The 26452-nt window shown below is 46.6% G+C and overlaps 1 protein-coding gene across 1 annotated transcript in view; it reads left to right on the top strand.

Annotated features, from left to right (window-relative positions):
- DNAH12 (dynein axonemal heavy chain 12) overlaps positions 1–26452 on the top strand; it is a 3791933-nt gene that overhangs the window by 491748 nt on the left and 3273733 nt on the right. The gene's annotated exons all lie outside the window — the stretch shown is intronic.

Genomic DNA, 26452 nt, shown 5'->3' with positions numbered 1-26452 from the left:
CCCCTGTGACTACTCACTCCCCCCCTATGCAATATGGAGAGATGGAAAGGAGGGCACACATGTTTTCAGGCATACAATCAAAAGCAGTTCAGTTCCCGTTCCCCCCCCCCCTCCCCCAGCAAGCTTAGAGAAACAGGGATGATTTTAAAAAACAGGCCAAATACCTTTAAATGTGATTGCAATGAAGTGAAAAATATGCTAAAAATGATTTTAATTCCCTATAGGAGATTCAGGGTAGGTTATAGCTACTTTGAATTAGTTCAGGTCAACACTAGCAATGATTCAGGAGTGATTATCAGGTTGAAAACGAATTTCAGCAGTGGAAAGCAAGAAGCAGCTATTTTTACAAGTGGTGAAATTGACCCAAATTGCAATTCGCGGCACTCTTTCCGAGTGCGTAAACCGCGATTTCGGAAAAGCTATAAGGTCGTTTTGGGTTTGTTGGAAAGCTTAGGTTCTTAGCTTTAAAATGACAGTTAAATCTCGCTTCTAGGACATACGGTTCAAAAGATAGACGTTTTTGTGGAGGTAGATTTTCAGAAATGAAGTCAAGATTTCAGAATGACAGATGACACTTTTGCAGCTTAGAAATCACAGAATGGACACACGATTTCTATGCAGTTCTGGACAGGTTGAAATGGTTTGAATAAGATTACTTTAAACTAAGAGATGGGTTCTGGACAGTTCTAGATACTCACTCCTAGTTTTGGAAGGGAATGGACCCAGTCACAGATCTGGTCAGGTTTGGGCTGCGGTTCTCTCGCCACGGGATGGTCTCTGGCACTGGTTCTGCTCACAGTGGGGCATCTGGTCTGCTATCGCACTGCAAAGCGGTCTGGTCTGGTCTGGGTCTGCCGGGTTCTGGGTACAGCTCTGCTTTCTGGGTCTGGATATGGTTCTGGCACAGGGTTCTAGCCAGAATCAAACAGCTCGCCCGGCTGTTTAATAGTTTGGTTAGGTTGCTGGATTCTGGGGTCCCTGAAAAGAGTTCAGCTTTTGGGTTTGGCCCATGCTTAAGGTTCTAGAGTTTAGTTCTAGAGTTTCGTTCTGGAGCCTCAGGAGTCTGGAGTTTTTGTCTGGATGTGGTCGGGCAGCGTGCGGCGCAGGAATCGATGAGTAGTGGAAAAAATGAGTCTGTCTATCTGGGTCTCAGCAGTCTCTTTTTATGTGTTCTCAAAGGGGGTGTGGAGGCTGACTTCCTATGCCCAACCCTCTGAGAATCCTGATAGGTTCAAGGATTTACTGTCCTCTGACTGGAGAACGGAGTTGTGAGTCAGAATGAGTCATCAGGTATCATCTTTATGACTCAAGGAAAGGACACTCCCCTTTGTGTCCGTACAGCATTTCTTCTTTTTCATAAAACACTTATTTACAATATACACAACTTGTTAATATTACCTAAATTGCACGACAGATTGCTTAAGGTACAGTCCGGTTCAAGTCACATGTTTCTACGAGCTTGGGTTCAGAAATGACAACATTTTGCACTTTTAGTGGGTTTTGCCATATTGGTTTTGCAACAAATCTTACACGGAGGTACACCCCCTCTCTGCGCATATTACAGTAAGTTTTCATTTTCCTAGCATAAACACTGTGTCTGCAATATTAATAATTACGGGGCTTGGCCTCAGAACATCCCACAGCGTCCAGCTTAGTCTCAAATTGTGAGTGAATTTTTCATATTAAGAATCTCCAAATTGTACATTTTTGTATAATTAGTTATCAGTATTCTCATAAAACATATATTTGCTTTTACTTCAGTACACCCATTGGTTTGTCCCCGCCCCTAGAAACTTGGCTTGACTCAGAGATCAGATGTCTTGCCTTCCCCCAGAGCAGTGTTGTTCAGGCACATCCAAATCAGCATATTCTATTCAATTGCAAGAGTCTATTGTTCTTTTCTCCAGGCTGCAGGGAAAATCTCCTCCCTATTAATCAACAGGACCATATGATTTCCTGTGCTGTTGCTGAGAAGACTAGGTGTGAAGGCTTCGCAGGGACAGCCAGCCTTTGAAGTCTCAGCTAACTCAGGTTACTGTTTAGCTCCTGAAATACAGGTCTCCTGTCAGAATTTAGATCGCTAGCGCCGGTCATTGTCAAGCACCGGTATTGCACCCATTTTTGACAGCTGCCTTACCAGTAAGCATTCCCCAAAATATACATGGTTCAAATATAGATGCACCTCTGTGGACCTCAGATTCATGTAGATTCTTGCGGGAGAATGATGTTGACCCCCCAACAAGGAGGTGGGACCTTTTTAGTGGTTTTGGTGAGCCATGATTTTAGCGCTTTTTGACATCAAGAAAATTAATTCCCAACCACTCTGGGTTGCTTTTGGCAATCAGTATTGCTATTCCCAAATGGTTTCAGGCTACTGTGTGTGTTGCCCAATGGTGGTTTTAGGCAGTGACCGCCTGTGCTCACTAATATAGGCAAAAGTGGGTGGCAGCCTATTTTTCAAATTTTTACTGTGTATTTTTGGATGATTTCTGGCGAGCAGCATGCTTTCCGGCGGCCATTATGATGTTTCCGCTGCCAGTAATGTACAATGATGTAGCAGGGCATGGATGAGTGGGTTCAAACATCCCACAAAATGCAGCAGGTGCCATGTTGGAAATGGACAGGGCTTACCAGCCCTTTTAAGCCCTTTCATGGCCATCCCCTGTTACACCCCCTGGAATCAGGTAAGTGAATTGACAGGGTGAGTATCCAATCCTGTAAGGGGGTGGGGTATTTAAGGATGTGTGTATGAGTGTGTAGGTGTGCGTAAGTTGGGTGTGGACAGGAGGCGGTGGAGGGCATACGAGAGACCAGGAGGCAAAAGTGATTGGAGTGTGAAGGATATTCTTAAGGGGGCGGGGGGCTGTGGATTGCTTATGTAAAAGAGGGGAAGAGTGTGAGTAGTAGAGGTAGAGTACGAGCAGTCGTATCAGAGTTCAGTAGTAGTAGTGGCTGAGGTAGTAGTGATAGTTGGGAGTGTGATAGAAGGGAGCAGGAGCAGGGGCTAGCTAGAGGGATGAGCAGGGCACGATATCCCTAGGGGTCCAGAGAGAGAGAGGGAAACAGCATAAGGGAAAATGTAGTAGTGGAAGGGTAATAGCAGTAGAGGAAAAGACTGGGAGGGTGACAGTGAGTGGGAGTGCAGGAGTAGCTACTGGTCTAGAGCAGACCAGCGCTTGAAATCAGAGGAACAGTAAGGATTGGGGAAGGAAGTAAGGGTGGAGGTGGAAAGGTGGAGTGAGAGACTGGAGGGTCATTAAGGGAGTGGGAGGAGGATTTATAAGGGATCAAGGACAGCTACGAGAGTGCATGCACAGAGTGAGCGTGACACTGGGCAATTGAAGGCAACGCTCATTACTCCCTGCGAATACTAAGCAGTAATAGGCAATGGAGAGTTGGAAGATCTCTAGGGAGCCAGACAGCTGGCGATTTAGGGAAAACACCTGAAGTGCAGAGAGAAGAAAAGACAGATAGGGGTTACTGATCCTAGTATTACTAACATTCCATTAGGGACGTCTGAGTTAGGGTGGTGGGAATCGAGACCGGGGCAGACGAGAGAAAAAGGTAAGCCCTAGCACCAATCTCACAAAGACCCCAGTAGCCCTAAGAACTTTGAGATTAAAAGCCATTCTTACCACTTTTATTTTAACAAACACCCTTGGGCTTTTTTTAAGCGTCGGCGTGATTCTTAGTGGCGGGTCACACTGCCACACATATCACAACTACTTATCTAAGAAAACATTCCCCAAACCCCATGACCCTAAGAAGGCCAAAAAGGATGACTACACTTCAAACTGTCAAACTCTTTTACAACATCTAGCTATAAGAAGATGGATGGGCTTTTGTGGAGTCTCCTAGTTTTATCCAATAGGTAGGAAAGTCATCTTATCCTTTGAAACATTTGCCTCTCCATGATAAACCCTACCTGATCGGATGTCTGAGCGCTGGCAACAGTGCTTCCAGTCGATTTATAAATACTTTAGTAAACGGCTTGCTAACAACATTCAATAGTGCTATAGGCCTGTATGATCCACAGATTCAAACAATTGGGCTCCTGGTATGGAACCTATTCTACCCAGGAGGGTTAACTGAAGAACAAAGCACACAAGTGAATAGGTTCAAGAACACTATTACTCAAACACGCGAAATCCCACAATTTGTTGTGTAAATTCTGCCGTTTCTTCAATGAGACAATACTCATAGAGGTTATATCGTAGAGAAAAAAAATCTCTCATACACAATTATTGGAACTGTGTGAGTGGTATACATAAAAGCACAATTCCAGGGAGAAACAGACATCAAAATGTTTTCTTGGACCACAACAGAACAAACAAGAATATGTTTTCAACACACTGTATCAAGGCGTTTTTCAGGCAAAAATAAAGACAGTGTGTATGTGTATAACAAACCCAATCTGTGTGGGGGTTTGTCAAAAATGCACAATTCAATGGTGTGAAGTTACAAAACAAGGTTCTTAAAACAACATAAAACATTTGCAAGGACACAAAAGAGAAATTTGCATGTGTGGACAGCAATATATGTGCTGTAGTTTCAGGGAAATAGTGCGTCTACACCAGGTGTTTCGGCCACTTGGAGTTGAGCTAGATGAACCTCATCATTCATATGGCCATTATCGGGACGGGTTCTGTGTGAAATGACGTCTGTGCTATGGAGTAAATTCACAGGCACTGTATAAGAGATCCGCTAGCCGCGTTGGCTGGTCTCTAGGTAATCCTCTCACCGGAATGGAATGCCCGTCTTCTGTAAAACTGCAACATTATTATATCAGTTTCTTGAACGTAGGCATGGGGTCTGTGTAGATTCCTCCTGTTACTGTTCCCTCCTTGCCCTGATCAGTGTGCAGCCACATCTAAAGTCTTGTAAATCGAGGTGAAGGGTCTCTTGCAAACCAAAGAAGAGAAGACAATGAACAGAAGGCCAAGAGGGCAGCAAGTACAAGACAGAAGTGCAATGACATTCAGAACCCCAAAACTGGGCAGCGTTGTGTCCAAAAAGGGCACCCAAGAACAATGTATTTGTTATGGCTTATTGTGACTTTTTTTGTTCGGCCAGTCCAACAGGGAAATGTGGATGGAAGGGTTTGTTTTGGCACTTCAATAAGTGTTCAATCATTGTTTGTTAACTTGACCAGCACCAGACAGAATTTTGTAGGGTACTGTTGCAAAAGCCATTGTGACAGTTTAGCTTGTGTGTTGTGCTCCCTTTTCATCATGGTAGCATATTCTGTACACAACACTTAATAATTAATGTTATTTTATATTTCTTTGTGTCAGTTATTATTCCCTCTCAACTTCCTGACAGCACCGAACTAGGAACGTTGGTTCTGATGGTCACAATTTATTTTCTGCAGATTCCGTATCTGGTTGCCCTCCTCCTTTAAGTCGCATCAGGATGCTCCTTGTCATCTTGTTTCTTTAACGATAGGACCACTGCAGCTAGGTCCGAGGCTAGAGAGCTCTTTAAAATCCTCAAAGAGCAAGAATTGACACCGACTCTCGAGATAGAAAAAGTAGTGAAAGACAAAGCGTGGTGCCAGGCGATTCAGGACGCCATGGGTACTAAACTTCAGGGTATCAAAGCCAACATTAGTCGGAAAAAGGCTAACACACACAAGAAAATCAGCACCACTGAATGCCAGAAACCTATCAGATGTCCCACAATCCCTGAATGTTCATTTTCAGCAATTCCGCTGGAGGAATTGACGGAGGTGGTGAAACATATGAAAACAACCAGTTGCAGGGGTGATCCTTTTTCCGCCATCATTATTAAAACATGTTCCCCTACACTGTTAGCGGCTATTCTCCAGTTTGTGAATGCATCTTTCAGAGAGAGCACTGTGCATGATGTACTCAAATGTTCATGGGTGACACCGCTATTGAAAAAACCTGGCCTCCCTAAAGAGAACCCAGTGAACTATAGGCTTATCACGAATTCGGCCTTTCTGATGAAAGTTTTGGACAGGGTTGCATACAAACAAATAGCCAAACACATAGAAAGCCACCCCATTCTAAATTGTCAACAATCAAGTTTCAGAGTAGGGCATAGTACTGAAACAGCCCTTCTGGAACTCAAATCCAGGCTTCTATCTAACATGGATAAGGGAGAGGCCACCATGCTTATGCTGCTGGACCTCTCAGCCACAATTCAACCTGGTTGACCACACATGTTGGTCACCAGGCTCGAACAAGCGGCAGCATTCTCCTCAGAAGCTTCACGGTGGGTAGCTTCCTTTCTTAAGAATCGGATTAGTTGCGTTTGTTCGGACATAGCTGAAGCAGACACAATTCCAATTGAATATGGAGTCCCGCAGGGAGCAAGCCTTTCTCCTTGCTTTTATAACATCTTCACTGTTCCCTTTTTCTCCATGCTGGTGCAAGGAAACATCTGGTTCACCAATTTTGCGGATGATAGGCAATGTATCACCCCTCTGACTGGAGACCATACACGAGACGAAGAGTGTATTAATAATGCCTACATGTGTATTGAAAATTGGATGGTGCAAAATGGTCTAGCACTAAATAGAGCTAAAACCGGGCTCATGATTGTGGGATGCCCTACCCAGATCTCTAAGTTAGATTCTAGGTACAGCAACTTCCAGCTTGGTGAAGTCAAAATTGACACCCACAAGAAAGTTAAGTCTTTAGGGGTGATCCTTGACCAACACCTTTCCATGAAAGCTTATGTGGGAAGTGTGGTATCTGGTGCGGCTTACTACTTTTCGCACACCTTCGACCCATGATCTCCCAGGCAAATGCAGAAACTCTGGCTAGAGCCATAGTGGGAGCTAAAATGGACTACTGCTACAGTCTGTTGACGGGTATTAGTAAAACCAAAATAAATAGACTGGAAGTTATTCAAAACAGAGCAGTGAGGGTGGTTACAGGTCTACCCAGACGTGACCATGTCACACCAGCCAGAAGAGCTCTACACTGGCTCCACGTAGCGGCCAGAATCCATTATTGCCTACTACTCATTACCTTTAAGAGCCTTTTGGGTATTATGCCCCACTACTTAAATGAACTGATCTTGCTGAAGAGTACCCCACGGTCTCTTAGGTAGCAGGAGATCAAATTGCTTATGATTCCGTGAAGTAAATCCAGGAAAGCCGAAAAAGGAGCTTTTGCCATAGCAGCTCCGACAGCCTGGAATTGTTTGCCGTTGGACCTCAGTCTGGAAACTAAACTTGAGCTTTTCAAAAGAAAGCTTAATACGTGGCTGTTTGATTAAAGTTTTTTCTCCTGCTTTATCTTATAAATTCCCATGACTGCTAGGTTCTTTTTGTTTCTTTTCGTGCTATGTTTTGTCTGCGCCATCATGCCTCTGGGTTCATTGCTGCGCATTATAAATTAATTAAAGTAAAGTAAGATTCAAGGGAGCTATTCAGCTTGGGGCTGGCCTGCGCCACTCATACCCTGCACAGTGTCACCTGTGGTGGAAGCGTGAGTGGTCCTTGCGGCACTGCGAAAATAGTCAACCCACCCACTGCCCTGTGAGCATGATTAAACATTTTTTGAGGTCCCATTCCGTAGTCTGCACATTTCAAATATAATGAATCTACAGAACATACATTGCATTGAACTGAACCAATGTTGCCTGTCAGGGAACATAACTTGTTGTTCTTGTGCAATAGTATTCCTGTGTCTAGTAGGGAATTCAGTTGAAGCTTCCACGTTGGCATCGGTCACCTGCTTGCAGGCCATCTGATCGTAATCTGCAGGAGCATGTCAACATTGAGCAAACGTTAGCAGTCTGGTGTGGTGTTTAGTGGTCTGGTGACAAACAAGTTCTTCATTAACACAACAATGCCCCATCTAAAGACTGTTCACTTATATTGTATGTGAAAGATGGTCTAAGTTTGTCTGGATAGGATTTCTAGGTCTATTCATGAGCTGACCAAGACCTGGAAGGGCTCCCACCTATGATTCCCTTGAAGGCCCTGCCGAGAAAGCGAAGTTCATGAGTGAAAGAACAGACCAATGGGCAATGAAACAGGTGGTGCTTCTGGCAAGCATGAAGCACAAATATCTTACAGCAAGCCAGTATTGAAGCTTACCAATGGAAATCCATGCAAGAGAGATGCAATTGAGGCACTAGTGACATCATATGTGCTGAGCAGTGTAGAGAGATTCTGCGAAGCACCAGTAGCTAACACGGCAGGGAGGAGTCAATAGAGTTCAGCTATGGCAATGATAAGGAGGTAAAGGAGATGATTCAAAGCACAGGTAGCTACCATGTCGGTGTAGAACCAGGATAAGTCACTGTGAAGCTCAGGCGGCTAACATACTGGTGAGAAGGTATGAGAAAAGCTGTGAACCACAAGCAGCTGACACACCAGACCAGAAATATGCTGCAAGGCAAAAGCAACTGAAACACTGATGAGAGTTCAGGAGATACCTGTGGAGACTAAGCCACTGAGAGCATGGGGGGGACCATTACTAAGATTCTGAGATGGATAATCTGTGAGGAGTGTAAAGGTTGACTGACTGGTGGCTTATCCATGGCACTCTGAGAAAAACAAACCAATGGAAAAATCAACACCCTATTATTGGAATTGAAATTAGATTCGTGAAGTGTTTGTGAATGAGAAGAAAGACAAATGGATAGGAAATCTAGCCAGTAAGACACCAAACTGGTTCAAAAACTAATTTGATAAGCGAATATAAATAACACATTGTTATTGACAATGTTATGTTCTGTTGATTTATACTGTGCACTTCTGCTATCCAGGGGCAGTCTCCATGCGCTCACATGGCTCTGAAAAAAAGGAGGGTGTGGTGTGTTAGTGAGGATAGGAGAGGTTCAGAACCAGGAGAAACCGGTGTCTCTGTGCGTGTCTTGCCGTGTGGCTTTGTTGTGCGGCCCGGCTTGTTATAACCGTAAGGGTAAGACTCAGTGGCTCAGATGTGCGCCAGTGTTTATGTAGGTGTATAGGTCATATGCGGTTACGGTGGAAGTACAACTGTGCGCACTGGATTTGCTGTATCTGTAAGGGGGTTCCAGTGTAACAGTTGTGTTTTAGATGTTTGATGGAGTTGTGTTGGTGTGCGTTTGTGTGTGGTGTGGTTGGATTTATGGTTTATGTGCAATGGTGTGTTTCCGCCTAAGCTTATGTCCATAGTCTCTGAAAGTTTGTTGAGTGTGAGAGTTAATTGTTGCTAGGTGTGTCTGTGTAGTGTGGCTAGCCCATAGTTGTGTTTAGTGGGGTGGGTTATGTCGTAGGAGCAGGAGTCGGGAGGATTAATCTCAACAGTACCTCAGAAGTATGTCTTCAGCACAGATCTGGTTTCCGCTCAGTGGCACCCTTCAACACTCCTGGTTGTGGTCTGTTGACTGGCCCACCACCCCCCCAAGCATAGAGGCTAATTTCCCCCACTGGTTCCTCTGAGCGCAATGGATAGGTTGCACCTCGTATGTTTCTAGTTATTCGGGCTGAATAATTGTGCTTCAGCTTGTTGTGAGATTTGCTGCTAAATAGACACCTGGTTGGTGTCCATAAATCTTGCGGAAGTGATGCGCAACTGAGCTACCCTAATTATTTGGGGTGACACCTGGTTAGTCTAATGCTTCAATGTAATACATTACATGGCTGGTCTTTCCTGAATACACGAATGGTGCTCGTGGGTGTCTTTCCCTGAATATGTCTGATGTGAGGCAGGCTACTCTTCACTGATCTCTTTAGCTGTGGCAATTGACTGGGGGGGAGGTGGGCGGTGGGGTATTTGTGGTCCTCCTTGATTTTCACTGCTAATGTCCTTGATCTGTGACATTGTCCCTTAGTGTGTTTGTTTCAGTCCTCTTTGCTTTTGCTGCCATTGTCTCTTTGTGCCGGTCGGTCATTAGCAGTTGAATAACCATGTTTCTAGTCATTTCCTGAATGTGAGGTGGTCTTCTGTGGTTATCATTTCCTTAGGCATTGTGTTCCATAGGTTAGCAATTAAGCACGAGAATGCAGTTCCTCTGAATTGCCTCTTTTCAAATTGTTTTGTCTCGATTTGTAGGTCATTGCTTCGTTTTAGGTCCCTTCTTCGTCGGTAGCGGCTGATCTTGACCTGGAGGAATACGGCTCCTTGTCTGTGTAAGGAGTTATGGGCAATGCAGAAGGGCTAGAATGTTATATATATATTTTTTACTGCTTGCCAATGTAGGATTCTCATGGCTGGAGTGATGTGATCACTTCTGTTTAATCTCACGAGAATCCTAGTTGCAGTGTTCTGGACAGGTTTTTTTTGTGAGTCAGGCATTCCTAGGTAGAGACTGTTTGTGTACTCGATTCTTGTTAATATCAGGGATATGATTGTAAGGGTTCTGTGTGGAAAAGATAGTTATGGGAGCTACTCCATGAGGAGTCTCCGGAGATAGAAACACTTTTTATATACTGATCATGGGGATAATTAAAATACTAGTTAGCAATGCATGTGAGTTTGCTTGATGTCACTCTGCCACATTAGACAACCTAAAAAAGTTATTGAAGACGCTGGAAAATGCTTTAATAGACTGCAAGATGTGAGTTAATGGATCATGTTTTTCTCTTGATCATTAAAATATATTTTTAATCCACTGCAGATGTATTTGAATAATGTGCTTTCTTGTACATCTCATATTGCTTAGACATGTGCAGAACATACTTTGCAGAAATATGTTAATATTTAAATTATGAATATCAGATTTGCTTCTTTCAGTGATCATCCAGTAAACGGGCATTTCGATGTAATGTTTACATTTTGATTATGCATTTCTTTACCATTAGTGGCACTTTGATTTAATGTTGACTGCTCGGTATCATAAACCTTATGACCCACTAGCTACCATAGATGTCACTTAGAAGATGGCCTTTCTGGTGTTGCTAAACGCAAAAGACCTTGCGATCTCTTCAGTTGACCTGCTGCACACCCACCACTGACCTCCCTGTTAGGCCTTTATTTCACCTTCTTTTATAAAATCAAGAATCATGTGGTGAATTGGAATACTGCTCTCAGCCTTAATTTCTTGTTCGAGCTGTGGGTGCATGGCTCTTACCTCAGACTTAAGGTGCATTCCGACTGAGCAAAGGGGTCTTAGTATTGACGCTCTAAACTAAACCATTCCGAAATAATTTACGTTTAGATTCTAAATATTTGGTGTACAGATAGAACGACATGTATTTTTGGCCTCAAACTGTATGATTCATTTTCCTCACTTAGAATACCTGTTGATTGGCTCCCAATGATGAAACATGTTAATTTTAAAACTCGTTTCCTGACATTGGATTGTTTTCACAACCTGGTTCTTTGCTGCATACAGAGGGAAACATTTTCTATTACTGACAACCATGATGACGCTCGTTGTCCTGCTGTAGAAGGCCATGGCAATAGACTGATGACTTTCTTACCTGTATGGGCAAGTCCTATGGGGGCTTGTCTTTGATTCCGCTCCCTGTGGATTTTTAATTGGGATTCACTGCACCCATACTCTGATCATCCAGACGAATCCCCTCGATGGTCACTGCATTAATGTAGAAAGTAATATATATATTTTTTTCAACAAAACATTTTTATTGGGAGTTTTCACGAGGAAAGAACAATGCCATCATGACAGTTAGGCAGGTTATTACATTGGTTTAACCATCACACACAAACATATTAGGCATTGGGATACAGCGTTTTCTTGGAGAGCTTTTCCTCTCCGGATGATCTCCCTTGATGTCAGTAGGAGGAGTGTCAGGAGGAGCATTTATTCTTCACAGTTTGAGGGACTATGTAAGCCATTGGGTCATAGGAGGGCGACGGGTCAGTCCTGGGAACTATGAAAGGTGTCCAGGTGTTTTGGAAGCTCGTGATGTCCCCCAGCCGCATGGCAGTAATGTTTTCCGACCCGCGATGTCCCCGCATTTTGCCCACCAAATAGCCAAGGATGGACCTTCAGGATGTTTCCATAGACGAGCAATAGAGATCTTAGCAGCAGTGAGCAGGTGAGTGATTGGTTTTGCTATCTGACCTCTTAATGGGAATGCTCCATCCTTGGTGTCCCCCAGCAGTTTTACTCCTGGTTCCTAGGGGATTTCCAACCCTGTGATCAGCTTAACATGTTCCAAGACTGCTTTCCAAAAACCTGTCGTTTTTGGGCAGGCCCATAGCAGGTGGAACAGTGTTCCAGTGTCTGTGCAACCTCTCCAACAGCCTGAGGGAATGGAGGGGTTGCTGTTATGTAAGAGTTCAGGAGTTATATAATACCAGTAGCACACCTTGTATCCCCCTTCTCTATTCGTGATGCATTTTGGTGCTGCTATGTAGTCTTCCCCACATTCTGCCCCAGTCTTCAATTTCTAAAGTGCGCCCCAGGTCTTTCTCCCATTTGAGCATATATTTTTCCTTCTTGGAAGGATCAGTTTTGTCTAGGAGTTGCCCTTGGGGAGGTGGGGGGGCAGGGGTGATGCTGTTAGTGTCCTTTCCAGGGAAGTTAGGTCCCTTCCTCCCCTTTGTTTAATTTCGCCCTGTGATGTCCAGTGCCTTATTTGTGCGTAGCGGAAACGCTCTGTTTCCGGGACATTAAATGTATCCTTACATTCTAAGAATGTGAGTGGGGAACCATTCCGCAAGAAATGCCTCCCACTCTCCAATTTGAGAAGCTGCTGGGGGGGGGGGGATACCAGGGGTGAAATCAGGGTTACCCCAAATCGGTTTGAGGAGAACAATTGTGCCAGTGCAGCCCCATTTGCGTGCTGCCTGTCTCCAATTTGTTACTGTATTTTTGTGTGGCAGTGAGGAGCTTTGAGTCTGTCAGCGTCCGGGCGAGAGCTATATGGGGGAGTGAGGAAAGAGGGCCAGGGGATCATGCTTCCTCGATCTGTTTCCAATGGGGCTGATTCATCTGGCTTTCCCAAGCCAATGCGTGAGAGAGCTGCGCCTCTCAGCAGTGTTTGGCTAAATCTGGGACGCCCAGGCCACCCATGGCCCTATAACGGATCATGATTTGTCTGGCAATACGCGATCTCTTCCCAGCCCAAATAAATTCCATTATGCTTTTCTGTAATTTCCTCAGGTCTGCTTCCAGGATGCTGACTGGGAGGGCCGTGGAATGGTAAATAATCCTTGGCACAATATTAATTTTAATCGCAGCTATTCTGCCTAGCCAAGAGATTTCCTGTTTTTCCTATCTTAGTACGTCTTTCTGTAAATCCTTGAAAAGGTGTGTGAAGTTGTGTTGATGTATCTGCTCTGTTTTTTGGGGAATTTGTATGCCTAAGTACTGTATGTTGGAACTGGCCCCGTGGATGGGAATGAGTGGGGCGAGCGCTTCTCTTTCAGTGTGCGGGATATTGACTGCCAGAGCAGATGATTTGGCGTAGTTCACTTTAAGGCCAGAGACTTTCCCAAAAGCTGCTATTTCCTCCCACAGAGCCCCCGGTAAAATTGTTTATCTGTATGATTGTGAGGAGGACGTTGTCAGCATACATGGCCGTTTTGAATTCCCTTTTACCCATCAGAAGGCCCCTTATATTAGTGTTTTATAGCAGCCTGCAGGCGAACGGCTCCATTGATAGGGCATAAATAAGTGGGGATAGGGGGCATCCTTGGTGGGTGCCTCTGGTTATGTCATGGTGCTTGCCCACAGATATCAGGAGCGGACCAGCTTGCACCGGCTTGTACTGGCACCCATGGGGACCTTTAAGGCCCCACAGGATTGCCTAAGGATTGCCTAAGGGCTTCCTGGACTCGGTCCTGGCGCCGTATGCGCCAGGCTTATACTGCCCTCTCAAGCAAGGCAGGTTACACTGCAGGTTACAAGGATGGAGAATCACGTGCAGACTAGTCTGAGGCAGGTTGAAGGGACTACTTTACCTTGGACTACTTTGATAGGGTGTGGTAGGTGGGACTACTTTACCTGGGGACTACTTCTTGAAGCTATATAAACCACGCCCTCAGAACAGAACACGCTTCGCGTTATTCTGCACTCCTGCAGCGTAACGCTCACCATGTCTGCTAACTTCAGGCCAGTCTTCAGCCATGCCCGTCCAGGTCTTCACAAACTGCCTGTAAAGAAAGGAAGAGAGAGGAGAACAGAACAAGGCTCTTACCTGACGCTCCATCTTGATCGCCCTGGAGTCTCCACATCTGCCGAGCTGAAAAGGGAAGACACCAGGTTAGCCGCGCATAACAAAGGACCACATTAAAGAAATTGCAACACTGCGCAACGCTAATACTCACCAGAAGGCTGCTCACTCTTGCAATCCATCGAAGCACCATCACTCGATCGCCGCTCCAGAGCTGCCGCACCTGCCGAAAAGAAGGCATCAGGTTAGCTGCGCAAAGGGGAAGGACCTCATTAAAGACATTTAAATCTTACGCAGCGCTAATACTCACCTTAAGGCTGCATTTCATTGCGGTCCCTCGAGACACCATCACGCGATTTCCTCCCCGGAGGCACTGCACCTGCAGGTTAGAAAAAGAACAGCAGGTTAGTTGCTCAGAAGAACAATACCGTATGTTAAGACATTATCGCATCACGCTAGTGTGAAAACTCACCTTGGAATTCAGCTCAACATTTCTGGGGAGGAGTCCCGCTTCATTAGATGCACCAAAGGGGAACCTGCAACGAGGCACAGGAGTAAACTTTGGCAACTTGAACTCTAAAGCAATCCATACCATTGGTATAAAGACTTACCCACTGAGTCATAGTTGTCTGGAACTCTTCAGGATCAGTGAAGCAACTAGATCCTTGAACTGCTACGCACCCCTGCATACAGTCGCAGAATGGAGAGTCCGCCATTCATAACACTAAGGCAAATCTTCTTTCGTGGCAGAAGGGCAAACAGAGGGGACACATGCAGCCATTCAACACTCCGCTATGTGTGACCGTCCAGCTCAGTTCGGCGCCCCTGCGGAGACCAGGTGAGCGTAACAGAACGCAAAGCCTTCACACAAACCTCTACCTGGGCACCATGGAAACCTCAGAGACTGACCAATTAGCCCAGCTTTTGGGGGAACTCAGAGCAGAGGTGCATTCGGCTCGACAAGAGACCAACGCTCTAAGAAGGGAACTGATTGTGGCAGAAGAGTGTACCGATGACCCAGCCAGACAATTACTCCAAGCCCAGGCTGGTCACACGCCGTTACCAGGAATGGGGGCATCAGTCCCAACTCAGTCAAGTAACCCAGGTGCAGGTGGTCCTTCCGGGAGCTATACCTTTAGCTCCACCAGAACGCTTTGCGGGAGAGACTAAACGGTTTGCGGTCTTTATGAACCAGTGCCGCCTACACTTCCTATGCAGGCCAGGGGCCTTTCCGAACGATCAAGCAAAGGTGGCCTTTGTTCTTTCATACCTCAGTGGCAGTGCTGCAGACTGGTCCATACCACTAGTTAATCAAGACGATCCCCTTCTCCGAGATTTCTAGGGGTTTCAGCAGAATATGGAGAAGCTGTACACCCGACACTCTCAAGGCCAAGCTTTAGATAACAAACTGCTGTCTCTTCGTCAAGGGAACCAGTATTTGTTAACTTCAACAGATTAGTGGTGGAAACCAGTTGCCAGAAGACAAAAGAACTACGTTATTTCATCGTGTGCTGAGAGGCGAATTGAAAGATGTCTTGGCTCAAGTAGTCAACCCACCCCAAGACTGTGCGGAATACATTGACTTGGTGGTACAACTAGACCACAGACTGCAGAACCAGAAGGCTGACCGAGCTAGACTGGAGAATTGGATGTTCGTGCGTCCGAGAAACAACACCTCCAAAACCACAGATACGTCTGAACGCATGCAAATTGGAGGAGTATGGGGGCCACTATCTAAATCCGAGAGGGATAAGAGAAAACAACAACAATTGTACTTATATTGAGGGACAGCCGGCCATTTTCTCCGAGACTGTCCAGTAAAACCACCCAACAAAGCAGTCGGGGTCGCCGATAAGGTCAGTGCCGAACCAGAGCCGGAAAACTACTCCGCCCGACAAGCGTAGAGGTCCACTTGTCGAGCGAGAAGGAGGACTCCCAGACCTAGCATCTAGCCTTACCAATAATCCTCATTAGTCACCAGTACTCGTCTCGTATGCATGCAGTCAGAGCTTACATCGACAGCCATAGGTAACTATATGGATCACAAATTGGCTTCAAGGATCTGGCTTCCTCTTTGCCAAAAGGCAACAACTGATTTGGTCACCACCGTCGACGGTACGTAGATCTCTTCGGGTCCTGTAACACACTCGACGACGGAGATGACACTGTTGTGTCAAGACGGGCATCGAGAAACCATTGTGTTCGACCTAATCAAGGCCCCGCGATTTCAAATTATTCTGGGAATGCTGTGGTTAGAAACGCATAATCCTTGCATAGACTGGCATGATAAGAGGTTGACCTTCTCCGAATGTGCTCATATCTGCTATTCAGAAGAATCCCTGACCAAGAAAATTGCAACAGTCATGAGTCCGGCAAATCAGCTACCCCGGGAATACCAGGATTTTCAGGATGTTTTTCAGAAGGACCATGCCAATACTTTACCACCCCATAGACCATATGATTGCCAGATCGACCTTATACCTGGCGCTCAGATTCCATGCAGTAGAATTTACGCCCTCACGGAACCCGAAAATCTTCATCTAAAACAATACTTAGATCAATACCTGGCTAACAGCTTCATTCGCCCGTCCAAGTCTCCAGCGGCCTCGTCCTTATTCTTCGTCGCTAAAAAGGAAGGAGATCTAAGAACTTGTATCGACTACCGCGCATTAAACCAAGTGACAGTAAAAAAACGGTACCCCCTGCCTCTAATCCCAGAACTGTTGGACCAAGTAAAGGATGCTCGAATTTACACTAAGTTGGATCTCAGAGGGGCGTACCATCTCGTACGAGTCAAAAAGGGGGACGAATGGAAGACCGCCTTCTGCACTAAGTATGGGCTATTCGAATATCAAGTAATGCCCTTTGGGTTTGTAACGCCCCGGCAGCATTTCAATATTTTATGAACGATGTCCTTCGAGAGTTAATTGATGTTTGTGTCATCGTATATATTGACAATATCCTGGTGAACACAGCTTCCGAGCGGGACCATGTGAAACACTTCCGCGCCATACTTGAAAAATTGCGGCAACATAAGCTGTATGCCAAATTAGAGAAATGTTTCTTCCACGTTACAGAGGTCGTTTCTTGGGTTCGTTCTAACTCCATGTGATGTCCGTATGGTTTCACGGAAGGTAGACGCCATCCCCAAGTGGCCCTCTCCAACTTCAATCAAAGGAGTTCAGAACACGCTTGGATTTGCAAACTTCTATCGCAGGTTCATCCCAGGCTTTTCGCATTTGGTGCATCCCATCACATCCTTATTACGAAAGAACAAATGCTTTCAGTGGTCGGATGAAGCGGAAAAGGCCTTCCAAGACTTAAAAAGAAAATTCACCTCAGCCCCAGTCCTAAAACATGCTCGCCCAGATCTCCTGTATGTGGTAGAAACTGATGCTTCCAGTTTGGCAATGGGGGGCAGTCCTTTCTCAGAAAGACCCTGAGACGGGTCAACTTCAGCCAGTGGCATTTTGGTCACGAAAATTCACAGCACCTGAACTGAATTATGCTGTAAACGACAAAGAGCTTCTGGCCATCAAGGCAGCATTCAAAACTTGGTGACATTATCTCCTAGGATCCGGACACCCCATTACTGTGATTACAGACCACCGAAATTTACAGTACCTAAAGTCGGCCAAGGCTCAGTCCTCTCGTCAGCTTCGATGGGCGTTATTTTTCGCAGAATACGAGTTCGTGATTACTTACCGACCTGGTTGCCGAAACGGCAAGGCAGATGCTCTGTCCCGCATAGGAATGGAAGAAGCATACTCGAAGTTTGATCCTGTACCCATAATCCCAGGGGGGAGAATCCTAGGAATCACTACTTCACTGACCCTGGACAATATCCACAAGGAAATTTTGCATCTCCTCGATTCCGAGGCCTTACAGGATTGGTTGACTAAAAAGCAGATATCATTCAGTCACTGATCATTTATCCTATTTCCAAGGGCGTCTCTACTTACCTCGTAAGCAACTTCAGAAACAGGTTGTCTCAAATTACCATGAGTCGTTGGTGGAAGGCCACCCTGGAATTGCAAAAACCGAAGCCAAGAGCAAGAGACATTTTTGGTGGCCAATATGGCGTAAAGACATTAAACAATTTGTGCTATCATGCGGCATATGTGCACAAAACACAGCCCAGAAAAAGAAACCATCGGGTCTACTACATCCTCTGCATGTTCCACCTACACCCTGGCATACATTGTCCCTTGATTTTATCATGGATCTTCCCCCCTGTAATGGCTTCAACACCATATTAGTAGTAGTAGACTTGTTTTCCAAAATGGCCCACTTCATTCCGTTAAAAGGTTTGCCCTCAGCTTCAATTCTGGCGAAGGAATTCCTACAACAAATTGTCCGGATACACGGATTCCCCTCCGTCCTAGTTTCAGATCGGGGCAGTCCGTTTATCTCACAGTTTTGGAGAAAATGTTGCCAGTTGACCCAAATTGACGTAAGGCTTTTGACCAGCCACCATCCTCAAATGGATGGTCAAACCGAGAGAACCAACCAAACATTGGAGCAATACCTAAGGTGCATGTTACATCAAACTGAAAGCAATTGGAAGGACATTTTATGGATAACTGAGAATGCCTACAACAACTCTTTGCACTCCATCACTGGGCAGAGTCCATTCTATACAATATATGGAATGCATCCATGAACCTCAGAACTCGACCCACCTCAACATTTGGAAATGCCAGCCGTAAGCAGTCTGCAGACTACCATTACACAAGCCTTTAAGAAGGCGACGGAACATTTAAAGCAAGCTAAGGAAAGATGCAAGAAATCTGCAGATCAACATAGGAGTGAAGCTCCAAGATACCAGATTGGAGATGAGGTTTGGCTAGCCTCAAGGCACATACCACTAAAAGGAACCCATACATTTAATCCCAGGTATTTGGGAACCATACACCATTAAAGACATAATTAATCCAGTGGCAGTAAAATTGGTTTTACCTCGAACATGCAAGTCCACCCTGTATTTCACGTTTCTCTTTTGAAACCAGTACAACCAGGAACTCGGATAACGAAACCACCAAGACCCATCTTGGTAGATGGTGAACCAGAATTCGAGGTGAAAGAAATTCAGGACTCAAAGTTTGTCAAATCGAAACCTTTCTATTATCTAGTTGACTGGAAAGGCTATGGTCGACAAGAAAGGTTGTGGGAGCCGAGTGACTATGTTCATGTGCCACGTCTAGTAAACCTGTTCCATCGAAACTACCCGACCAAGCCTGGACCAGCGAGACAAACCACCTTGGGAGGGGCCTTGGGGGAGGAGGGAGTGTCCCGGTGCTTGCCCCCAGACATCAGGAGCAGACGAGCCTGCCGAGGGTACTGGCACCAATGGGGACCTTTAAGGCCCCATAGGATTGCCTAAGGGCTTCCTGGACTCGGTCCTGGCGCCGTTGGCGCCACGCTCATACTGCACTCTCAAGCAAGGCAGGTTACAAGGATGGAGAATCACGTGCAGACTAGTCTGAGGCAGGTTGAAGGGACTACTTTACCTTGGACTACTTTGATAGGGTGTGGTAGGAGGGACTACTTTACCTGGGGACTACTTCTTGAAGCTATCTAAACCACGCCCTCAGAACAGAACACGCTTCGCGATATTCTGCACTCCTGCAGCGTAACGCTCACTGTGTCTGCTAACTTCAGGCCAGTCTTCAGCCACGCCCGTCCAGGTCTTCACGAACTGCCTGTAAAGAAAGGAAGAGAGAGGAGAAAACGGAACAGGGCCCTTTCCTGACACTCCATCTTGATCGCCCTGGAGTCTCCGCATCTGCCGAGCTGAAAAGGAAGACACCAGGTTAGCCGCGCGTAACAAAGGACAACGTTAAAGACATTGCAACACTGCGCAACGCTAATACTCACCAGAAGGCTGCTCACTCTTGCGATCCATCGAAGCACCATCACTCAATCGCCGCTCCGGAGCTGCCGAACAGAAAAGAAGGCATCAGGTTAGCTGCGCAAAAGGGAAGGGACTCATTAAAGACATTTAAATCTTACGCAGCGCTAACACTCACCTGAAGGCTACATTTCCTTGCGGTCCCTCGAAACACCATCACGCGATTTCTGCCCCGAGGCGCCGCACATGCAGGATAGAAAAAGAACAGCAGGTTAGTTGCTCAGAAGAACAATACTGTATGTTAAGACATTATCGACAGCACGCTAGCATGGAAACTCACCTTGGAATTCAGCTCACCATTTCTGGGGAGGAGTTCTGCTTTATTAGATGCACCAAAGGGGAACCTGCAAAGAAGAGGCATAGGAGTAAACTTTGGCAACTTGAACTCTAAAGCAATCCATACCATTGGTATACAGACTTACCCACTGAGCCATAGTTGTCTGGAACTCTTCAGGATCAGTGAAGCAACTACGCACCCCTGCATACAGTCGCAGGATGGAGAGTCCGCCATTCATAACACTAAGGCAAATCTTCTTTCATGGTGGAAGGGCAAACAGAGGGGACACGTGGAGCCATTCAACACTCCACTACGTGTGACCGTCCAGCTCCGTTCGGCGCCTTTGTGGAGACCAGGTGAGCGTAACAGGTTATGCGGATCTTGTCTGATCTAACCCCCTTTATTCTTAGTTGTGTGGAAGGGTTTTTGTAATTTGACATTGCTCAGGCTACAAAGTTGGGGCCAAATCCAAAATGAGAGAGCGCTGGCTTGATAAATCCCCAGTCCCGGAGGTCAAACGCTTTATGGGCATCTAAAGAGATGATAGCTAATTTCTCCCCCTTTCTGGTTGCAACTTCTATTAAATTGATTGTGCGCCTGATATTATCATGGTTGCTTCTGCCAGGAATGTATCATCATGTTTGATCAGGGTCTATCAATTTTGGGAGAACTTTGCCTAACCTAGTGGCGAGAATTTTAGAGAATATTTTTCTGTCATTATTCATGAGTGTGAACGGTCTATAGGAAGAGCAGAGCTCTGGGTCTTTACCTGGTTTGGGGGTGAAAATGGTGAGTGATTCTGCCATTGATGGGGTAATAGTTTTTGTTGTGAGGAATGAATTGAATAGAGCAGAGAGCTGCGGGCCAGGATATACGAGTATAACATTTTGCTGTGAGCCCATCAGGGCTCGGGGATGCGTTTTTCAGGGAGTTAATTGCTTCTACCGTTTCTTCCCTTGTGATGGGCCGCTCCAAGGGGTATAATGGGTCCCGTAGCGGAGAGGGGAGCATTGAGGCATAAGTACTCCTTCTGTATTTCTGCCATGATGGGGAGCCCCGCCATGATTTGGTTCTGGTGCTCAACCATGAGTACCCTTTTTTTCCTGTTCAGTGAATCGTGTGATCCCATCCCCCCCTTCAGCTTTAGGATGTTATTCCTCTTATGGACTTTTTTAAATTTGTATGCCAGGACCCGGTTTGCTTTATTCCAATTGATGTAATAGAATTGTTTTATGTATGTCAGGGCTTTGGCTGATTTGTCTGCCCAGTGCATTTCTAGGGCTATTTTGGCTTTTTTGAGGTCCACCCTCTTCTCGTTTGGCGTTTTTTATACTTCCTTTCAAGGTTAGCAACAACATCTTCTAGTTTAGAGCCTTGGAGTGGGGAAACTCTTCGTTGCTCTGCCACTGCACTGATCAGAGCCCCCCACACCACCGGTTTCATGACGTCCCAAATCATTGCCATAGGGAAATCCCTGGTTGTTTTCTCGTTAAAGTAGTGGACAAGGATCTCGCCCAGTTCTCTTTTTATGACAGCATCAAGAAGGGAAGAATCTTGTAATTTCCAAAATTTTTGAGGAGGGGCAGGGGAGCCATGGATCCGCAGGCCTGCTGTGACCGGGGCATGGTCTGAAAGAAGACGCATGTGAATTTGTACTTTTTCCAGACTGCGGAAGAGAACGCCTGGCATAAGGATCAGGTCTATTCTAGAGTGGCCTTTGTGGGCATTAAAATATAAAGTAAAATCTGCCAGACCCCTGTTAGCTAGTCGCCAAACATCAACAGTTTCCGTTTCCTTGAAGTTCGCAAGCCCCGATGCTCGGGAGAAGTCTGCTCTGGTGGGGTGTGGGGGGAGTTTTGTCCACTTTGGGGTCAGGGACTATGTTGAAGTCCCCCCCCCCCAATCAGCAGGTGTCACTTAGTGAACACCAAGATAGTTGGGATGAGATCACACAGGAATTTCTCCTGTTCGGTGTTTGGGGAGTAGATAGCTGCTATTGTGAGTGGTTGTTCCAAAAACAGGCCCTTGAGTAGTAGAAATCGACCTCTGGGATCCCTTTTTACTGTAATTTGGGGTTAGCAGTACATTTTCACTGAACAGTATGGCCACTCCCCTCCTTCCCCCCCCCCGAGGTGGCAAAGTATGTTTGTTTAAACTTTGGGAATCAAATTCTATGTTCATCTGCTTGAAGCAGATGCATCTCCTGCAGACACACAATGTCCCCTGTGAGTTGTGGTAATCTACGTTCTATAGATTTCCTTTTACCCGGGAAGTTGAGCCCCTGCACGTTCCACGTTAGCATCCTTATTTCTCGTTCATTGCTAGACCCCATGCTTTTTACTGCGGAGTGTGCTTATCATTGCATTAGGTGAGATGCCCTTGCCCTTGTCTGAAATATGATTAACCTGTCTGTGTGGGCAGATGAATGTTGGGTATTCATGTCTTGTTGTCTTCGATCTTTTCACTTTCCCTGAATAACATAACACCCCTAAACATAAATCCCCCCCAAACCATGGTCGGGAACAGCCCTCCGCCAACGGGGTATCCGGCTCAACCCCGCCACCGAAAACTGAAGGCCAACTGGGCCTGATGTGGGAACATAAGCAAGCTTCAAGGCCCGTAAGAGTGACTCTCTAGCATGCTGTTTCAAAGATCACCCAGTGATGCCCTCTTTGGGCCCTATTATTGAGACTAGGGTAGTGTCCCTCGAGTTACAGTTCCCCAGGCGGATATAGCCCTCCGGGTGAGGCCGCAGCAGAAAGGGAGATCCCCATTTGATATACTCACAGTGGACTATCAGAGCTCTCCAACCCCTGGGAGAATCAGCTGAAGAGATTCCGGCTCGGCAAAGGATGGGACCCATGCTCCCTTCAGTCCGGGTTCTTGTTATTACTCCGGGGAGGGCCCCAGACGCAGCACCTCCTTCTGACTCTGGCCTAGGAACTCGTGGTTGGTTTTTCAGCGGGGTCCCGGGAGGCAGAATCTCTTTCCAAAGCTTTACTTTCCGCTTCGGTCCCCAGGAAGATCTCAGCTTCCATATGCTAGTAAATCTTTCTGTTTGCCCTCCCAGGTGAAGATCAAGGAGGTCGGAAAGCCCCAATGGTATGGAATCTTCTTGTCCCTCGGCCCTTCAGCTAAGTGTTTCAGTGCTTTCTGCTTAAGGAGAGTGTCATTGGCGAGGTCTTGGAATAGTAGAATGGTCGCTCCTCTAAACTCTATAGATGTCATGTTGCTGGCTTCCCACATAATTTCCTCCTTAACCTTGAAGAAATTGATCCTTGCTATGACATCTGGGGGAGCAGAGGATGACTGCCGAGCTCTTGTTCGGTGAACTCGGTCTATTTCAAGTGGGGAGTCATCAGGCAAAGTGATAATAAATCTGAATAGGTCCTTGGTGTAACCTTCTATGTCTGCATCAGAGATCGAGGCAGGGAACCCCTTAGGCGTATGTTTTGCCTTGAGCGATTCTCTGCACCCTCCTGTTTAGCTTCCAATGTGTCGCATTTTGCCTCGAGGGCGGCCACTATATCCCTAATTTCTTCAGCTTCAAATGATTGTTGACATAGAGCATTCTCGATCTCAGTTGTTCTGCCTTCCACCATTACCACCTGTTGATCCAACGTGGACATTTTGCTCATGACTTCCTCGGTTCCTTTGTGGAATTCCCTCGTCATGGCTGCCAGTAATTCCTGCAAATCTGATTTTGTCACAACTTGAGTGAGAAAGGCACCTTCTGCCGCCCCCGATGGTCCTCTCGGCTGTGGTTCCGCCTGATCACCCTTCCTCGCTCTCAGAGAGGTGGGATTGCTCATTAACGTCGAAATGTCGAGTTGTTCAATGTTTTGCCCACCTTTCGCCATTTTCCGCTCTCGTTCCCAAAAGACCTGAACCCTCTTGCTGGACTCCTCTTCTGCGTAGCACTGTAAAGGATGAGGAGGAGAAGTGAAGAGAGCAGGCTTTTTCCCCCCACCTTTGATATGTTCCCTGATGCTCCTCACGAGTGATCTCACCAGCCAGGAATGGAGGCAAGAGACCTATAGGGGCCCGGGTTAGATAACAGTTTCCAGGTCGACCAAGAGTGTTCCAAATAGGGGAGTGGGTCCCCCCAGTTCCTATTTTCAGTAGTCAAGTGAGGATCCCCGCAGGGCGCCCCCTCCTTTGGTGCTTCTGAGGGTTGAAGATCGCTCCTGAGGGCTCACAGGGAGCAGTGTGATTAGCTGTATGTGGAGCAGGAAGATGGGGCACCCAGCTCCTGCATTCACTTGGGCGCCCAGGTGCTCTGGTTCATGAAAAGATCAGGGGATTGGGGCAAGGGATCCCTTCCCATTAAATCATGGAGGCCGACGCAAGCACTGACACCTCTGCGCCGTAGAATTCAGGAGCATGCGGGTTCCTGCTCAGCTGTAGAGACTCTGGTAGATTTAAAGGAGACCGGCAGACGGAGACGAGCCCAAGAGATTGATGATAAGGGCCCTGGCCAAGGGGAGCCTCTGCAGAGGGTGAGGCAGGGGCCAGTGGCTCACCCCGCCAGGAGTGGGAGCAATGATCCTACGCGGCCGGGCAGGGATTCTACAGAACTCGGCGGGCCCAGAGTTGAGCGGCGCCGAGATCTGCCCTTCGCAGGAATATTAGGTGAGGAGAAGGTTGGCGGGGAATGGATGGAGGTCTCTTCCCACTATCTGCCGGCTTCAGCATTTGCAGCCGGAGCCTCCCGCCAGATCCACCCCGCCAACTCCGCGGGGAGAGTGGGCAAGGGGGGAAGGGGTGGAGAGAATAGAGGTGGGCTCTCCTGTTCCTGAGCTCTGGACTCCTACCTCGAAATGGTGCAGGCTTCCACCTGGACGTGTCGGCCCGGCTGCCTGCAGCTAAACGATGGCAGCTGTTGGGAGAGCTGGTGCTGGCAGTCGGGAGATCCTGGCAACTGGGCTCTTTTCCTGCAAATCAGGTCAGCCTTGCAGATGCGATATCAAGGCTGCGTGTAGCTATGCTGTTGCACTGGGCTTATTATTGCTCTGGTGCGAAGGGCCTCACGTCGAAGGATAAGCAGCAGCCGCTGTACCTTCCGGATAGTCTCTGTGGGATCCAACTGCCCTTGCTGCGCTGCAGTGCCGGCACCTGGCCGGGGGGCTATGTCTCTTGCGGATTCACTCGGTAGGTCGACTGTGAGATGTGGTCTGACCTGCTTTTTAAAGATTTAGCATGCTCTACGTGTGTTATGCTTGCTGGAATCCCTCATTTGGGAGAACTGCGACTTCGGCACATTAGTTGCAGCTCTGTCTAACTCGAGCTCTTCATCCCTCTGAAGCTCCAGGATGGAGCCGCCGCCGCCATCTTCTTCATAGCGGGGTTGCCCATGGAAGATTTTCGAAACCGATGAGGGAAAGGATCATGGGCTCTGAGCTTCGGGCATTCAGTGCCCCCTCCATTCCTCGCTCTAAGCATGAATTATGGAGCATTTACATGCAGCTGGTCTGGAGAGATTGCTGTCGGTTGCAGAGAAGTAGCAGGGGCTCCTAAAACGCCATGCCACTGGCTTCGGCGCCAAGCCACTCCCCTCAGAAAGTCATTTTTTATCATCCGTCCTGCACCGAGAAACAAAGGCAGTGCTTTGATGTCCCTTGTCAAACCCGCTCCTGCTCACATCTGCAAATCCATTAATCCCTTCACCTCACAGGGAAACCATGGGCTTACAAAGGGTTTTCCTTTGGAACTGCACCACATATAAATTGGCGAAGAATGTCCCTGGATATTTTGCACATTCATGATACTTCCACTAGCAGCAGAAATATTATGAATGCCTACTGGTATCTGACTCTGAGTGCAACGTTTCTTTAGCCAGACCCTCACATCTCGAATAATAGAAGAATGTAGGGAAAAACTTGGAAAGTCTTTGTTTGCATTTCTAGCCATGCATCTGTGAAGGAGTGAATGAGGATACAAGACTGGTCCTAGATTTTGATATCTTAATCTAGCATTGCCCAGGTAGCTCCAACTGTTAATCCAGAGGGAATTGGATTGTATGTTCATGCACCTTGATTTGTGAATCCCCTGAAATATCCATACAACTCGACTCCTCTTTGGTATTCCACAAAGTTGTGAAACCATGGCTGTTTGCCCAGTTGGTTTATTTTCTCTTCACTACTCTCTTCTTGTGTGCTAAGTAGAAATGTATTTCATGCAAGCACATATCATCCTATGACTTTGTATTGCCTTG

The sequence above is a fragment of the Ambystoma mexicanum genome, chromosome 2p, assembly GCF_040938575.1.
Source record: "Ambystoma mexicanum isolate Mex_15411 chromosome 2p, UKY_AmexF1_1, whole genome shotgun sequence".
Taxonomy (NCBI): domain Eukaryota; kingdom Metazoa; phylum Chordata; class Amphibia; order Caudata; family Ambystomatidae; genus Ambystoma; species Ambystoma mexicanum.
The sequence above is the reverse complement of the archived record's forward strand: the minus strand, read 5'-3'. Positions and strand labels throughout refer to the sequence as shown.